The following is an 18,792-nucleotide window of genomic DNA, read 5'->3' on the forward strand; positions in this document are numbered from 1 at the left end:
GCAAAGAAGGCTTAGCTCTCCGTGAACTCTCTTTCTTTGTTCGGTGATAAAAGAAAAAGGGTTCACAAACAAGAAACTGAATGATGTTTTGAACAAAACTCAACTTTGTGATCCATTTGATATAAAATTGCGGGATCGCCTTCTCGAAGCCATATTTGCTTACGACAGCCAATTTGCTGTTACCATGGAAGCCAATTTGCACGCATTTCCAGAAATGCACCCAACCCTGAATTTCGGTGTTTTTATAGAAGACAGGCCTTTTTCTTGTCTTCAAATGACTTCATGTTTGGCAGAATTACTTTTGTTTTGATTACAATTTAGGATAGGGGATACCATTTGATGTCATGTTGTTTTATGCACCTCAATAGCGTACATTTCTGGACATGTCTCATGACCTTAAGAGTTTTACGTCATTGTTAATGTTTTGCTATTGCTTTGATTACTTTTTGGTCAAATTGTGACTCTCTGGAGTTTTGTGGTAATACAAAACACCGAGATGGCGGATCCTAGATGGCTGCATGCCATTTGGAAATCATGACGTAATGTTTTACGAACTTCCTAGTTGCAATATCTTTGATACCCTTAGAGTTATGGAGGCGCCAGAATCCGCCATGAATCGCCTTTTTCAAGGGCTTGGAATATTCTTCAATAAAACACTAAATGCTTAAAATGTTAAATTGTGTTTTTTTAAAAAATAGACAGGGTGCGGAGCGCAATGGCTCAACCTCAACCTACTTCTACTCCACCTACTGCTCCCCAGCCGTGCTTCTTGAACTATTTCCTGGGCAACCAAATGTCTTAGGGGCTCTGGAACAACGCTTTCCATCCATCACTCCGATTCATTTGTCAAACACTTGGCGCAACTCCTGGAATAGACTACTATGCGACTGTATTCGACGACACTGCAGGCATCGCAATCTTGTCCGCGTATACTGTCACAGCTACCGAGGCAAACAACATACAACTCCCCATAAAATCAGTTAAAAGACCATCCAGTTGGCAAGAGACTAGTGGTAAGTGGATTCTTTACGTTTTAGCATGAGTAGTGTAGTAGGGACAAAGTTAACACTCTTTTTTGTCATAGACTCTGATTAACATCCATTTAGACTGCTAACTTTGATCCGCCTTCTTGGATTTCACAATTTCTCCAAAACGTCAGCAAACTGACTCAGGAATGACCAAACCCAATTGAGAAATTTTAAAACGAGATCAGGAGTAACGACAATATACGTAAACATTTTCTCAAAAAAACAAGAAACCCAAGTTTCGAAAAAACATGGCTGCCAAGCTTTGAAAACGGTGACAGGTAAAGCGATAGATTTTTGTTTGCGTAAAACAGATATATTCGTTTTGTTTTACATATTATCGGTGTAAACATTGCTCGGGAATGGAATGGCATCAACTAAAGTACGTAGAAATTATGCGACCTCCTTCATGACGATTAATTCATAATGCCCTCGCGATCGAAACTGCTGACTTAGAGCTTCAAAGGAAGTTCTGAGAATAACTGACTTATTACAGAAATTCTGCCCCTTTGCTTGAAGCGAAATTACTAATGTAATGTACTGACTCGTTCTAATCAATCAAACTAACGAAGCTGAAATTCTACTTCTCGGAATTATAACTGACTTGAACTAATGGAAACAGAAGTTGTGACCCTTGGCATATAATGCAATTATCAGGGTTTCCTTACTTGAGTCTGATCAACCGGGATCGCCGATTTCCGTGATCTTGCCTCGCCACAGTTTCCTTTGTAAAACAATTCGATGTGTGCATAACAGAAAGCTGGCCAGGTAACCGAGATATCAGTTTTTATGATGACCTGGCTGTACATCTTTCCCATATCAACACTCCAGTCCCCTGTTACCACACAGATCAAAACTGGCCTAAAAAGCCTTGATTGCCAGGCTGATAAACAAACTCAGTACCAAGAACTGCAAGTAGCGAGGTGAAATACTTTATGTGGACGATTTATCTATGTTGGGGCCTGTAGCTACTTCACAGCTGCCAGATGAGTTCGATAAACGTTTTAAGGAAGTGAAAGCGGCCAAACCGGACAATCGCACCTTTGTCATCTCGGTAACCGGGATAAATTTTTTGTTATGAACAGAAGAGAAACTTTGTCCAGGTACCCAAACCAGCCAGGCAACCGGGCTCATTTGAAGAGGCCCTCAGCATACTTGACCGACGAAGTAATGACATGCAGAAAATTTGCATTTAAGCTAATAATGAAATTCATTCAACACATATGCCAGCATGACCAACTGAATGCATATCCCGGATGTTGGACAGTTTCTATTTTCTTTTTGCAAGGAAAAAACCTTTACCACCCAGGATATGAATTGAACTAATGCAACGCAGAAATTCAGTGCCTGGGCTTAAGAACTAACGAAATGCAGAACTTCCGTTACTTATCTACGTAAGGTATATCATCCATAGCTGATGAAATGATTCTTTTTGCTCTATATCATTTCTTCAGTTTTCCTAGTAGTAATACGTATTTGTCTTGATGTTCCGATTCTTTCAGCCCTGTGAAAATATCTGGGTTCAAACATAGTTTCTAGTACCTAAGTCCTTACGCTGAGTTTGTTAAAAACACCGTTACAACTGGTAAACCTCGTTTCCAATGCAACCAGCGGATGATAAATCTGTTGATTCCTTCACTCCTAGCTAGTATCTTCTCGTAAATTCTTGAAGCAGGTGATTTAGAAATTCCCTCACTATTCCTTCCTTACACTGGAGTGGATCTCTTGGTTTATGATGGGAGCGGGGTGCTCTCCCACTATAACGCGTGTTACAGAAGAATGTGTCGTTATAGGAAGGCTCTGAATAGAATTTGAGCAATTGTCACTGAATTTAAGCAGAACTTAAAAAAATGACAGCCAGCTGCTTATAAAGCGACTAACTAAAGACCCAGGACAAGCGACAGAGGCACATCAGCGTTATATAACTGACATGTATGCGCAAATGAACCATTTTTATCCTTTAGCGATCTACTTTCTTTTTCCGTTTAATTTACTAGCCAGGGATATAGAAAGACCATCTAATCTGAAAAAAAAATATTTGGTAGAAGACACCTTAGTTCATAATTCTACGTTAGATCATTTCTCAATCACGAGAACGTTTTAGAGTGTGTTTTCAGTGTGATTATTCAATTTAACTATTTTTAAAATTATTTCACCCTGCTTCTTCAAATTAGTTTTCTAATTAACGTAAACTACTGGGTCACCAGTAATTGTGTTTAAACTTAATACAGTTATTACTATTATTACTATTAATTTTTTTTCACACATATTTCAGGGCTTTCCAAGCAGGGTAACGATGCCTTGTACTACAAAAATGTTGATAAAGCTGACAAAGGCCACCTGAACCCTGTCCAAATCAATTCGTTTGACCAAAACCACGTAAAGGCGACATTTACGTACAGTAATGCGGTACCTCAGCACAGTTGGAATCGTGGAGTGTGGAGGACATTCGAAGATCATATAGTGAATTACGTCCGAAAAGAATGCGCGACGAGAGGTGGAAAAATGTATCTGATGACTGGAACGTCGAGCTTTCGTCTTCAAATTGGTGCCGACAACAGCCCGACACAAGACCCGAATCCAACGGTACGTCAGCCACGGTTAAAGACTGAAGTCTTACGTTAGTTTAATTATTTAGATCGTCTCGAAAATACGGAGAAATTACTAAAAATAATATGCGTAACCGGTTAAACGCCCCCTTATCTTTCGTTACTCTTTTTAAAGCGAGGGGAGTTAACCAGTCGCGAGACTCGAGTTTCCCACCTGCTAAACAGATCGTGTTTTAAGTGCGCTACAGGACGAATGACCTTTTTATATATAACAATTTCATCGTAAAAAAATTTAGATAATAGTTTTTAAGTTATTTGGATCCGTTCTCAGTAAATTAAAGAAATGTACTCTTAGTAATGCGTGTTTTAACCTGTTCTGGGCTCCGTGGGTCAGTGCGCTACGAGCTGCATAACAACTCCGGGAAAACAATTTATTGTCCGATTTCACAAGATATTTGCACAGTAGCTCTGAAGTCTATATATATGGATGGTAAGTAATCCGAAAGGCTCTTTTGAAGTATCCCTATTGTTTCCTTTAAACAAAGACCGTATAAATAATTAATTCTGGGGCTGTACGGAAATCGTGCTGAGATTTCTTCACACAATGGTGCACAAAATAATAGTAACAGTAATAGAACAAAATTGTACACGAAAATTATATAAAGAGGAAAATTCAATAAATCCGTGAAATAAAGGCAAGCGAAAATAGAAAAAACTAAATTTCCCTTTCGGTCGCCATTATTTTTCATGAGGCCTCAGCGTTGTGTTACATTCTACAACAACTGCACACGCACAACAAACTAAAATCGCTGGCAAAAAGCTCTATGGCTGCTTTGCAAAATGTGAGAGCACCCCTTCCCCCCCCCCCCCCTTCCCACCTCCAGAGTTAAGAGTGCGCCGTAAGTTTGACACAAGTTCGAAGAATATTGCAATAGGAAACAGTTACCTTTCAGAAATATCCGTTTTCGTACTCTTCATTATACAAAAAATTGTAGTTAACAAGTTAAGATATTCATAGAGATCAGTGTCTTGTAAGATAAAGAAAAAAACTATTAGGACCTTATGAAGATAGGACTTAAAGTTCAGACTTAAAAAGGACAATATTAATATAGCAACTAAAATTAACACCTACACTAAAACTGATTTTCTAACAACAAAAAGTAAGAATTTTGATAAAAATTTTCCTTTATTTTATCCTGCAGCCAAATCAACTCTTTGGAGGTACTATCGTGGACAGCTATGTGGACAGCTGGTTGCTGCGAGTGGAAAAATGGCCAGAATTACGAATACGAATCCATCGCAGTCATGGGAAACAACATCCCTAACAAAGATGGCACGCAAACCATGTCGATGAGGACACTGGGTGAATTGGAAAATATCTTGGTAGCTATAGGGCAACCAGCTGCTAATCTATTCCCGGGATCGAACGGGGGCTGCAGAGCCAGAACTCGGCGGATATAAGCAGATGCTTAAAGCCGGTACCAAGCTTGATAAAAAAGGTTTTTCTTTACCCTAGATTAGTTAAATAAACAGCAAGTTGAAATTTACTATATCCTAATTCCTAAAATTTATATGACTGGACGCCTTTAATAACAGTCGTGTATTGGTGGTTATTCCCTCTCTTTAAATTAAACAAAAACTTAGAAGTCATACGATAATTTTTGACTTTTTGGAAAGAATCCTATAAATATTAAATTTATCACTGATTGGTGACAAGAATGTAAAATTACTTCTTACATAGTGACATTTTAATAAATCAACTGGCTTGGTCTTATTAACGTCTTACGAGTGGCGGTCAGAAAATATCAAGCATTTGGTGGCAGAACTCGTGAAATCAATTTCGCTCATTTTCTGGCTACAAAAAGCCCTTAAGTAGAGAACAGATTTGACGCCTTTAGTTTTCTCTAGGAGCGCTTAACGTTCTAGAAAACTGAGATAAACAAATTTGACCCGCGAGGATCCCGAAGGTACCCGCACGGCAGTGTGAAATTAATATTCTGAACTGACTCTTCCGTCTGCAAGGAAAGAAGATCCATGGTATTTTTATACTCGGTATTGACGGAGGAAGCACCGCACGTTTATAGCAGAGTTTGAACTAGACTTAACCATTATTCATAAAAGCAAACAGAGCTTAGGAAAATGTCCCTTTCCTAAACAGGAAAAATCCCGCAAAAACGGATAAATTTTAAAGATGGTTTTCGCTATGTGGTATAAGGCCGATTTTTCTTAAACTTTGCCTTTTGAGTGATGGAACGTTGTTCTTGATAATGTATTAAAATCAGTCTGGGTTTTGAATTAAGCACTTCACACGACCGTTTTGAAGTCACCATAATTCGTTTAAAATTCCGACAACGGCTAAATAAACAACCGGTTGTTGCGTTACCGTGACAATAAACAGACTAATTTTACATACACCAAAAAAGCCTAATGAAAACGAATTTCTTTTAATCTTTACATCCTTTTTAACCACAATGAGGAAAAGTCTGGTCTAGGAACCGATTTTTCTCGTTTGCGCGGTGAGATTTTTGCTTATAAAACCATATCTAGTAACGGACTCGATGTCCATTTCTTGAGTTCGCTCAGGTGTCAGATTGCCAATGAAACCGCATCAAAAGGAAATCTGTGGGGTTGAAGTTCTTCCCTATGGCTATGGTAAAATGCTCGCCGAAATAAAAATTGGAGACCGGTCAAACTTTCCTCTTCTGTTTTTAATTCGCTAAATAGTTAGGTTTGCGTTTTACAAATCCCGAAATCACCAATAATCAGTGAATATTAATAATATCACGCATTGGTGTTTTCTAAAGTAAATTGAATTAGTAAAGTAAAGTAAGATAAATTCAATTACGGAAACTGGAACATTTGTCACTTTAAATTTGGTTTGATATTCTTGTGCTGTCATGGAAGCATGGAGGTTTTCTTTTAGCTCCTTGGTCTGAGGTCCTTGCTCTTACGACCCCAGAGATAGGAGCAGATCAACTGAAGTAAACTAGTGCAAAAGGAACATCGCCGGTCACAAGTCTTCCTTGTCAATAGCCGATGTAGAAACCGAAATTGAACTTATTCTGACAAGAATGTGTATCTCCTTCACCACGAATGCTTATCTCGTCTATCTCCTTCACCTTTCGGAATTGACGATTTGTCTTCGACACCGTTCGTCTCTGGGCATTGGCTGGCGTCGAGGTCAGTTCAAATAAGTGTCAAATTTCTCCTCCGGTATCGAGCCATGACAGCCAGGCGCAAAAAGTCGCAAAACTAGAACGAGGACTTGGAAAAAAACGTGCCATTTGCCATGGAAGAAACTAGGACTATTTATTCCAGTTGGTTCAGGTATGGGTTTACATAATTTTCATTACCTTTTTTTATGTACAATAAACTGTAAAAACGTCTGATGTAACACTTTACTTTTTTGTACATTCGGTCTTTTCCAGCACAAAATATTAGTGTTCAGATGTATTTTCAGTTCATCAGATGCGGAGAAAGCCGTTTATTAGATTACACGTGAAGTTTTCAGTGTTATTCATTTATGTATTATTTTTATTTTTCTGTGCTTGGAAACCTAGTTCTAGTCAGGCTACTGACTGTGGTGGACAACTTTTTGTTCACTACCCCGTAAAAAGGTCCTTCTCTTGAGGAAAGTAAGACGTCATAGCAGCTTATGATGGTCTAAGTGAAATGAAGAGGCTGAAATTAAAAAGAAATAAGGTTATGTATCTAATTAAGCCACCCCCACCCCCCTTTCCCCTCTATCTTAGGAAGAAGTAAATTTTCGCTCTACACTTTAATCAGTATGAGTAGGTTTTTAAGTCTGTACCTCCGTGGTATCTTTGGCATTGACGGTTCTTGTTGCTGGTCGCTACGGAAAAGAAAATTCAATAAAGAACTACGGGTATTAGTCATTTGCGCAAAAGTTGTCTCAAAGAATTCGTTATTCTAGATAAGCAGCTAGTAAACGCGTCCGTGACAAGCGGAGTGGCAGGGGGGGTTCGAGCCCCGACCCCCCCCCCCCCCCCAGAATTTTAAGAAGTGTGAAAAAACAATGTGTCAAAAAATAAATAATTAAAAAACAGTAATAATGTACAACAATCAATCTTGAATTCTCACGCTGCAAGTGCCTTTTCACAACCTTTAATAAATTGTTTATTACCTAACAGTTTCCTCCGCTAACATTTGGCTTTTATACAACAGCAGCAAGGGCAGTCCTTCCTTGTGAATCGGAAATAAGAACCAAAATCCTCATGACCGATTTGTGTTTGTTAGTAGGGAGTTAAAGATAAGACGACGGTGATGGTAGCAAATTCGAAAACATCATAAAGAGAATTCGCGTTCTTTTAAACTTCATCACGATAATTCCAGCTCCCACCTTTTTATTTATTTATTTATTTTTTTTATTTTGGGCGAATCTTCCTGCGGACGGATTCTTACTGCCTGATTCCAAGTTCACCGGAAAAAGAGAAAGGGAAATTTGTCGTCGTCTTTTTACTTCCTCCTTCAAACGTGAACAAGTTAGGCAATTTCACGTGGTAGTCCGTAAAGTGACGGCAAAGGGTCGAAACGAAATGTACCACAAAGTGTGATGCAAGTGCAAAGTTATTGTTTTGCTTACTATATCTGCTCCTTTTTTGATGGCCTCAATTTGCTCCCCCCCCCCCCCCTCCCCATCCCAGTTTTTTTAGCCTGACTACGGGCCTGTTAAAGCAATACTTCCCGTCCCCCACCCCTTCCCTACTGCCTACTGCCACATCTCAGTGACGATCTAACTAATTTGCATATTTGCTGTCACGCAACATTGTTAGACATGACTGAATCTTTTCGATTTCTTCTCTTCCCGTCGATAATGGATAAAAGGAAGCGAGAGTAAAACAGAAATCTTTTTGATAAAGCAAGATAGGAGCATTATTGAAGGCCTTGAAGCTGTGATTGGCAGTTTGCTCGTCGCATCGGTTTGTTTGCACGGGCAGTTATTTGATTCCGCCAAACGATGTCGTGGTCGAAATTAGCCAACTTTAACGACCTTTTGTGAAACTCTCAATGGAGAACCCAGCCTGACATTAAGGTATGAAGTACATCAAGGCAATTGTTACTGAAAGCCAAAGTGTGAGAATATTTCGAGTTATACCACATACTGAAATGTGTGCTTGACCTTTGGCACTACATTGCAGAGTTCGCCAGCTGTAAAAATATGCCGCCGTTTTTAAATTGTTTAAATTTGCCAGATATCATTACAAACACAAATTCATCGGTTATCATATCAGAAAGAGATTGTCTTTCGATATAAGGAATCCCGATTTTCGTACGCTTCTTTTAAAACAAACGCTGAGACAATTAAAAGTGGTGATTTTCCGGTTTTAAATTCAATTATTTTTCAGTTCACAAGGTTTCGATCGATTTTCCTGATTTTCTCAAAACGCAAATGTTTCTGGCCAATTTAAGCCACACCATGATTCTTACTTTAGTAAAACGTTATTATGGACAAAAGATGAAAGAAATCGACTCTGCTAAGTTTCGCCAGAAAATTCAGATTTTACTCGATTTTTCCTGACCGCCGCTCTTACTTGCTTTTGAGCTTAAGTAGAGATTGTGCTTGGGATTGACAACCGTTTTGAGACAATAAATATTTCCCTTAGCAATACTAGCAAATGGCACTTTATTCGGGCTCTTTGAGGGGATACCCACATCGACCCTCCCATTAACCAATTTATTTTTTAAACACTTTACATTTGAAGAATTCGACTTTTTCGAAGCAAAAATGTATCATTCATTTTCAAAGTTCAAGCAAGGAGGAAAATTCACCCTTTGATCCGGCATGTTTAGGGTTTCTCCGGTCAAAATTTCTCCCTTCACGTATCCCAATGGCTACTGCATAGGAAGCGGTCACCTTGTAAGCCGTGTAAAAAAGAATCAATCAAAGGTCTTTATACCAATTAATCAATCAATCAATCAATCAATCAAAGGTCTTTATTATGTTTCAAGCAAAAATACATGCTAAAACTGAGAAACACTTACAGTAAAAATAATAAAAAGCTAGAAGTTCATCAAATCGCCACTTCATATTTAAAAAAAAGTCTATTGATAAAACTAATTTTAAAACGCCGGGTATTGACCCTAGGAAGTTGGCTGTTTGGAACTCTGAGGCGCAATGATCTTTCTTTTATTTTGGGGAAGGAAAGGATAGAAAGGGTGACCAGGCATGCTAGAAATTTTCTTGAACACCGCGCGATCTGCCTCTTCTAAAATATAAGATATGTATCTACGTTTAAAGCAACGCTGTAGAAATTTCTGAACCGTTGTTAATTCTGGTGTTGAAGCGGCGTATATAGGAAGACCATAAGTTAGTTTCGGTAAAACCATTGATCTGTAAACGTAACCTATGTCTGATTGTAGGTATCCCTCTTTACGTAAACATCTTATCACATAAAGGCACTTATTGGCTTCCTGTAATTTAACCTTAATGTGCTCATTAAATCTATGATTACTTTGTAAGGTAACCCCTAACACTTTTAAAGAAGAAACTTGCGTTATATTGTTTAACTGGTCTACATCATGGGCTACCTTCTTACAAAGTACCAGTTCACTGCATTTTTCAAGATTACATGATATGGCGTTATCTTGTGTCCACCTTGAAAACTGATTGACAACCTCAAGAGTAAGATCTATTTCGTCCTTACATACTTTGACTTGCATGGTAGTGTCATCAGCATATTTGAATATGCTAGTAAGGTCATCATCCATAATAGACAAGTCATTGATAAACAGATTAAAAAGGTGGGGCCTACTAACACTACCCTGGGTAGTTCCTTTGTTCACACTATGACATTTATATGTAACGCTCTTAAATATTAATCGTTGTTTCCTATCCATAAGAAAGCTTAAAAACCAGTTCAAAACATATGGATTAAGAGGAAGGGCCTTTACCTTTGCCCCAACAAGTGAGTGTTTCACATTATCAAAGGCTTTCGAAAAAATCCTTTGCAAAAAGCCTGACATAGGTACAATCCTTATCTTCAAGTGCCCTTAAATAGTTATGCTGTATAAATATTATTACTATGAATATTCCTTGTCGCATAAAGAGAGTGAAACAAAGTAAGAAGGTGTGTCCAGAAGATCGCTTGATAGATTCTCAGTTTAATTTCTGTTCCACCGCTAATACCCATAAGGTCTTCATGGTGCTTGTACCAAGAGAAAAACGGTAGAGGAAGCGTGACCGTGCTCCACAGCCAGCGTATTGTTCCCGTCTATTTATGGCGAAGCCATAATCAGGTAGCATGTGAGTGATGCGAGTGACGCAAATAACATCGGAAATGTTTTCTGATAAAATGCTTTCAAAAACGGTATCTGCCATTTACCAGATATGGCTTCCTTTACTTGCTATCCACTCCTAAAGATTCATGTTCTTAATTCCGCAATAAACTTTGAAAAAAGAATGAACTTTCTTAGGGTGGTTGGAACCTCTTTGCAGTATTTTTACTTTGAAGAATCAATACTGCCGCTCTCTATCAGTCGGTACAACAACAATGATATTAAGCAAATGCCTTATCAAAAGTGAACAAGTCTTGTTCATTTCCTTGACATAAAAGCTTAACGTAGCAACAATATAACTTGAGCTGAACACGAGCCCGATGACAAGCATTTTTCTTTATGGGATTATGATCGGCATGTTCGGATACAAGTTTCTGAAAGGCTCCAAAACATTTGTGAAAAGTTTTAGAGCCACCTTAAGTTTTCAAAACAATTGTGCTTTTTTGACTACCATTATTGCTGCATCAGCTGATAACGAGTGTTACTATTAATCAGTCAAAGTATGAGTACAGGAAAGTGTTGGAAACCAGTGCCAGCCACTTTAAATTTAATACGTGAAGTTAGGGTAGCGGTTTCTTGATTAGAAAATCCAATGCCGTTACATATATCAAGACACAAAAACGCTTTAAACAACTCTTGCGTGGCTATTTGGACGACCCAAGCTAGCATCAACTTCTGTTCACTCCGTGAAGAAGCAGCATTATTTTAGCTTACTAGTACTTGCGTTCACGGTCGGAGATGGACACTAGAGTAGGTTTTGGGTGGGAATTGTTAAGAAGTGGAATTTAAGGTCTAGGTTATCCTACACAGATGTGTAGTATTTTATAAGTGTTTTCGTCTAGTTGATGGATTATTTTTGGTATGTTAACAATGGCTCCTCAAGTAGTCATGCTTGGTAATTGTTGTTAGTATATACCACACAAGTGAATAGTGCTTTTCGCGCGCGCTGATTGGCTAGCAGCCAAGTACTATTCACCACCGAGCAGCCGAAGAGAAACAAGATGGCTTCCCGTTTCGCCACGGTTACTTAAGAGGAAATTATTTCCGGATAAACGAGGCGGCTGTTAAAAAAAGATACATAAATGGCAACAAAGTTTGGTTTGACGGCATTAAAATGGTAACTTATCTAATCTTTCCAACCTCAATTTTCTAAGGCGAAAAATGAAAATACAATCTCTTGTTTTCGAAAACTGCCGAGCACTAAAATTATAATGAAAACAATGAAACATATAAAAATTTTCAGTATGGTTTCAATGTTCAACAAGACGAATTTCACAGAAAAATTGAAGAAATGACACTGTGGGAACTAAAAAAGTGTCTCCAAAAGTTTTATCTGTCTGCAAGAAAGCGAGACGGAACTTTCAACAACAAGAAATCGCTTACCGCGTGGCGCGCGAGATTTTAAAATTTTATACCATTTGTCGGTATATTGTCAGAAATAAAATAATTTTTTGGTCCGCTAGTTATTCAGTTTGTGTGGTATATACTAAAACAATTGTTCACCTCATCCATCACTATTCACCTCCACTTCGGTGAATAATTGTTAACTTACCCTGGCTTGCACCACCGTGTAATGTATTTTCGTTTCCTTTTAAACATATTATTGTAAAGCGCTATTGATCAGCACATGTAAATACGCGCTAAATAGATTAGTAAATTATATTATATTATATTATATTATTTTATATTATATTATATTATATTATATTATATTATATTATATTATATTATATTATATTATATTATATTATATTATATTATATTATATTATATTATATTATATTATATTATATTATATTATATTATATTATATTATATTATATTATATTATAAAATTCCGGTCCTTAATGTGTTGTTTTCAAACTATCGTAATTTCCAAAATTTTCATTGGATACCTGTTATTTTAGCGTGTGTTGGTGTAGGTTTATTTCTGTTTTCTTAATTGAGTGGTAAACAGGGCTCTAAAAAACTTCCAAGGTTAGTCAACCCAAACATGTAAACATGTAGAGTATATAACTGTGAATCCTTGCAAAGTTAGTAGTTGCTGAGTTGAAGTTGCAGTCGCAGTTGTGCTGAGTTGCAGTTAGTTGCAGAAGACTCTTGGTACTTCTCCTGTAGCAAGTCGCTCTCCGAGTATCCAACAGTATGTGGCCCCTAGCTGTCCAAGCGTGAAACACATTAAAACATTCTGCTCCCAAACTCCTTTTGTCTTAACCCCTGGAATCGATATTGAATCATATCTTCTGCTTTGAGACGTCATCCTCAAAACAGAACATTACACTGGATATAATGCGTGATTATTCACAATATTTCCGGACAGAAATGCAACAAAACCCACTATAAATTTTGCTGTAACCCTATACCTTATACTTTTAGACCAGTCCCTATAAAACTTTTCTTTAATATTTTACCAAACGACCTGAAACTTTAAGAATTTTTCAGAAATTTGTCTGGAACTTTAAAGTTGTTTCAGAAATTTATCTGGAAAAAAATTGATTTGGTCGGTTAGTGTTGACTGACTTTCATGTTACGATGGCAACCAACTTTCGACAGGCAGTTTTTTCAGACAACAGAAAATCACTTTTCTTCCAGTAGTTTTATAATTTAGGCGCATATTTGTGTTCCTTTATTTCCTTTGGTTACTTTTCGTTCAATTCTGGTGCTTTCCCGAACCAATTCTTCCAGTATATTTGAGCTGTTATTTTATTGCATAAATAAACCACACCTGCGTCTTAGGGGGTTAGTAATTCTTACGTTTGGAGGTTATAATTCTTACGTTTGAAGGTTAGTAATTTTTACGTTTGGGAATTAGTTTTCTTACGTTTGAAGGTTAGTAATTCTTACGTTTGGGGGTTAGATTTCTTACGTTTAGGAGTTAGTAATTCTTACGTTTAAGGGTTAGATTTCTTACGTTTTGGGGTTAGTAATTCTCACCTTGGGGGTTAGTTTTCTTACCTTTGGGGGTTAGTAATTCTTACGTTTGGGGGTTAGATTTCTTTCGTTTGGGGGTTAGTAATTCTAACGTTTGGGGGTTAGTTTTCTTACGTTTGGGGGTTAGTAATTCTTACGTTTGGAGGTTATAATTCTTACGTTTGGAGGTTAGTTTTCTTACCTTTGGGGGTTAGTAATTCTCACGTTTAGGGGTTAGTTTTCTTACCTTTGGGCGTGAGTAATTCTTACGTTTGGGGGTTAGATTTCTTTCGTTTGGGGGTTACTAATTCTTGCATTTGGGGGTTAGGTTTCTTACGTTTGATGGGTTAGTAATTCTAACGTTTGGGGGTTCGTTTTCTTACGTTTCGGGGTTAGTAATTCTTATATTTGGGGGTTAGTAATTCTTACGTTGGGGGTTAGTTTTCTTACGTTTGGGGGTTAGTAATTCTTACGTTTGGGGGTTAGATTTCTTACGTTTGGGGGTTAGTAATTCTTACGTTTGGGGGTTAGTAATTCTTACGTTGGGGGTTAGTTTTCTTACGTTTAGGGGTTAGTAATACTTACGTTTCGGGGTTATATTTCTTACGTTTAGGGGTTAGTAATTCTTACGTTTGGGGGTTAGATTTCTTACTTTTGGGGGTTCGTAATTCTTACGTTTGGGGGTTAGATTTCTTACGTTTGGGGGTCAGTAATTCTTACGTTTGGGGGTTAGTTTTCTTACGTTTGGGGCTTAGGAATTCTGACGATTGGGGGTTAGATTTCTTACGTTTGGGGGTTAGTAATTCTTAAGTTTGGGGGTTCGTTTTCTTACGTTTGGGGGTTAGTAATTCTTACATTTGGGGGTTTGATTTCTTACCTTTGGGGGTTAGTAATTCTTACGTTTGGTGGTTAGATTTCTTACGTTTGGGGGTTAGTAATTCTTACGTTAGGGGGTTAATAATTCTTACGTTTGGAGGTTAGATTTCTTACGTTTGGGTTTAGTAATTCTTAGGTTTGGGGGTTAGATTTTTTACGTTTGGGGGTTAGTAATTCTTACGTTTGGCGGTTAGTTTTCTTACGTTTGGGGGTTAGTAATTCTTACGTTTGGGTCTTAGTTTTCTTACGTTTGGAAGTTAGTAATTCTTTCGTTTGGGGGTAAGTAATTCTTCCGTTTGGGGGTTAGTAATTCTCACGATTAGGGGTTGGATTTCTTACGTTTGGGGATTAGTAATTATTACGTTTGCAGCTTAGATTTCTTACGTTTTGGGGTTAGTAATTCTCACGTCTGGGGGTTAGTTTTCTTACGTTTGGGGATTACTATTTATTAAGATTGGGGGTTAGTTTTCTTACCTTTAAGAGTTAGAAATTCTTACGTTTGGGGATTAGTAATTCTTACGTTTGGGGTTTAGGTTTCTTACGTTTGTGGGTTAGTAATTCTTACGTTTGGGGGTTAGTTTTCTTCGTTTGGGGGTTAGTAATTCTTACGTTTGGGTGTTAGTAATTCTTACGTTTGGGGGTTAGATTTCTTACGTTTAGGGATTAGTAATTCTTACGATTGGGGGTTAGATTTCTTACGTTTGGGGGTTTGTAATTCTTACGTTTGGCGGTTAGTAGTTCTTAAGTTTGGGGGTTAGTTTTCTTACGTTTGGGGGTTAGTAATTCTTACGTTTGGAGGCTAGTTTTCTGACGTTTAGGGGTTAGTAATTCTTAAGCCTAAGTGTTAGTTTTCTTAAGTTTGGGAGTTTGGTTTTGGAGGTTAGTTTTCTGACGTTTGAAGGTTGGTAATTCTTACGTTTGGGAATTAGTTTTTTTACGTTTGAAGGTTAGTAATTCTTACGTTTGGGGGTTAGATTTCTTACGTTTGGGAGTTAGTAATTCTTACGTTTAAGGGTTAGATTTCTTACGTTTTGGGGTTAGTAATTCTCACCTTTGGGGGTTAGTTTTCTTACCTTTGGGGGTTAGTAATTCTTACGTTTGGGGGTTAGATTTCTTTCGTTTGGGGATTAGTAATTATTACGTTTGCAACTAAGATTTCTTACGTTTCGGGGTTAGTAATTCTCACGTCTGGGGGTTAGTTTTCTTACCTTTAAGAGTTAGAAATTCCTACGTTTGGGGATTAGTAATTCTTACGTTTGGGGTTTAGATTTCTTACGTTTGTGGGTTAGGAATTCTTACGTTTGGGGGTTAGTTTTCTTCGTTTGGGGGTTAGTAATTCTTACGTTTGGGTGTTAGTAATTCTTACGTTTGGGGGTTAGATTTCTTACGTTTAGGGATTAGTAATTCTTACGATTGGGGGTTAGATTTCTTACGTTTGGGGGTTTGTAATTCTTACGTTTGGCGGTTAGTAGTTCTTAAGTTTGGGGGTTAGTTTTCTTACGTTTGGGGGTTAGTAATTCTTACGTTTGGAGGCTAGTTTTCTGACGTTTAGGGGTTAGTAATTCTTAAGCCTAAGTGTTAGTTTTCTTAAGTTTGGGAGTTTGGTTTTGGAGGTTAGTTTTCTGACGTTTGAAGGTTGGTAATTCTTACGTTTGGGAATTAGTTTTTTTACGTTTGAAGGTTAGTAATTCTTACGTTTGGGGGTTAGATTTCTTACGTTTGGGAGTTAGTAATTCTTACGTTTAAGGGTTAGATTTCTTACGTTTTGGGGTTAGTAATTCTCACCTTTGGGGGTTAGTTTTCTTACCTTTGGGGGTTAGTAATTCTTACGTTTGGGGGTTAGATTTCTTTCGTTTGGGGATTAGTAATTATTACGTTTGCAACTAAGATTTCTTACGTTTCGGGGTTAGTAATTCTCACGTCTGGGGGTTAGTTTTCTTACCTTTAAGAGTTAGAAATTCCTACGTTTGGGGATTAGTAATTCTTACGTTTGGGGTTTAGATTTCTTACGTTTGTGGGTTAGGAATTCTTACGTTTGGGGGTTAGTTTTCTTCGTTTGGGGGTTAGTAATTCTTACGTTTGGGTGTTAGTAATTCTTACGTTTGGGGGTTAGATTTCTTACCTTTAGGGATTAGTAATTCTTACGATTGGGTGTTAGATTTCTTACGTTTGGGGGTTTGTAATTCTTACGTTTGGCGGTTAGTAGTTCTTAAGTTTGGGGGTTAGTTTTCTTACGTTTGGGGGTTAGTAATTCTTACGTTTGGAAGCTAGTTTTCTCACGTTTGGGGGTTAGTAATTCTTGAGCCCAAGTGTTAGTTTTCTTAAGTTTGGGAGTTTGTAATTCTAACGTTTGGGGGTTAGATTTCTTACGTTTGGGGGTTAGTAATTCTTACGCTCGGTGGTTAGATTTCTTACGTTTGGGTTTAGTATTTCTTACGTTTGGGGGTTAGATTTTTTACGTTTGAGGCTTAGATTTCTTACGTTTGGGGGTTACCAATTCTTACGTTTGGGGGTTAGTTTTCTTATGTTTAGGGGTTAGTAATTCTTACGTTTGGGGGTTCGTAATTCTTACGTTTAGGGGTTAGTAATTCTTACGTTTGAAAGTTAGTAATTCTTACGTTTGGGGGTTAGTTTTCTTACGTTTGGAGGTTAGTAATTCTTACGTTTAGGGGTTAGATTTCTTACACTTGGGGATAAGTAATTCTTACGTTTGGGATTTAGATTTCTTACGTTTGGGGGTTACTTTTCTTACATTTGGGGGTTAGTAATTCCTAACTTTGGGGTTAGTTTTTTTACGTTTGGGCTTTAGTAATTCTTATGTTTAGAGAAAAGTAATTTTTACGTTTGGGGCTTAGTCTTCTTACGTTTTGGGGTTAGTAATTCTTTCGTTTGAGAGTTAGTTTTTTTACGTTTGGGGGTTAGAAATTCTTACGTTTGGGGGTCAGTAATTCTTACGTTTGGGGATTAGTTTTTTTACGTTTGGGGGTTAGTAATTATTACGTTTGGGGGTTAGATTTCTTACATCTGGGGGTTACTAATTCTTACGTTTGGAGGTTACATTTCTTTCGATTTTAAGTTAGTACTTCTTACGTTTGGGGGTTAGTATTTCTGATCTTTTGGGGGTTAGATTTCTTACGTTTAAGGGTTAGTAATTCTTACGTTCGGGGGTTAGTTTTCTTACGTTTGTGTGTTAGATTTCTTACGTTTGGGGAATAGTAATTCTTACATTTTGAGGTTTAATTTCTTACGTTTGCGAGTTAGTAATTCTCACGTTTGGCGGTTAGTAATTCTTACGTTTGGGGGTTAGATTTCTTACATTTCGGGGTTAGTAATTCTTACTTTTGAAGCTTAGAATTTTAACGTATGGGGGTTAGTATTTCTTACGTTTGGGGTTAGTTTTTTTACGTTTGGGGATTAGTAATCCTTACGTTGGGGTGTTAGATTTCTTACGTTTGGGGGTTAGTAATTCCTACGTTTTGGGGTTAGATTTCTTACGTTTTTGGGGTTAGTAATTCTTACCTTTTGGGGGTTAGTTTTCTTACGTTCGGAGGTTTGTAATTCTTAAGTTTGGTGGTTATATTTCTTACGTTTGGGGGTTAGTAATTCTTACGTTTGGGGTTAGATTTCTTACGTTTCCGGGTTAGTAATTCTTTTGTTTCGGGGTTAAATTTTTGACGTTTTGGGGTTAGTAATTCTTAAGTTTGGGGGTTAGATATCTTACGTTTGGGGGTTAGTAATTCTTTCGTTTCTGGGTTAGTATTTCTGACGTTTGTCGGTTAGATGTCTTATGTTTGGGGGTTAATAATTCTTACGTTTGGTGGCTAGATTTTTTACGTCTGGGGGTTAGTAATTCTTACGTTTGGCTGTTAGATTTCTTACGTTTGGGGGTTAGTAATTCTTACATTTGGGGGTGAGATTTCTTAAGTTTGGGGGTTAGTTATTCATACGTTTGAGGGTAAGTAATTTTTATCTTTGGGGTTAAGATTTCTAACCTTTCAGGGTTAGTAATTCTTACGTTATGGGCATAGATTTCTTACGTTTGGGGGTTAGTAAATCTTTACGTTTCGTGTTAGTTTTCTGACGTTTGGGGGTTAGTAAATCTTCACGTTTGGGTGTTAGATATCTTACGTTTGTAG

The 18,792-nt window shown here is 37.5% G+C and overlaps 1 pseudogene; it reads left to right on the forward strand.

The window, feature by feature from the left end:
* The first annotated feature begins 715 nt into the window (after window positions 1-715).
* On the forward strand, window positions 716-5,158 carry LOC146449144 (uncharacterized; annotated as a pseudogene).
* The last annotated feature ends 13,634 nt before the right edge of the window (window positions 5,159-18,792 follow it).

Source organism: Pavona decussata, unplaced genomic scaffold (genome assembly GCF_977016875.1).
Source record: "Pavona decussata unplaced genomic scaffold, jaPavDecu1.1 SCAFFOLD_629, whole genome shotgun sequence".
In the NCBI taxonomy this organism is placed as follows: Eukaryota; Metazoa; Cnidaria; class Anthozoa; order Scleractinia; family Agariciidae; genus Pavona; species Pavona decussata.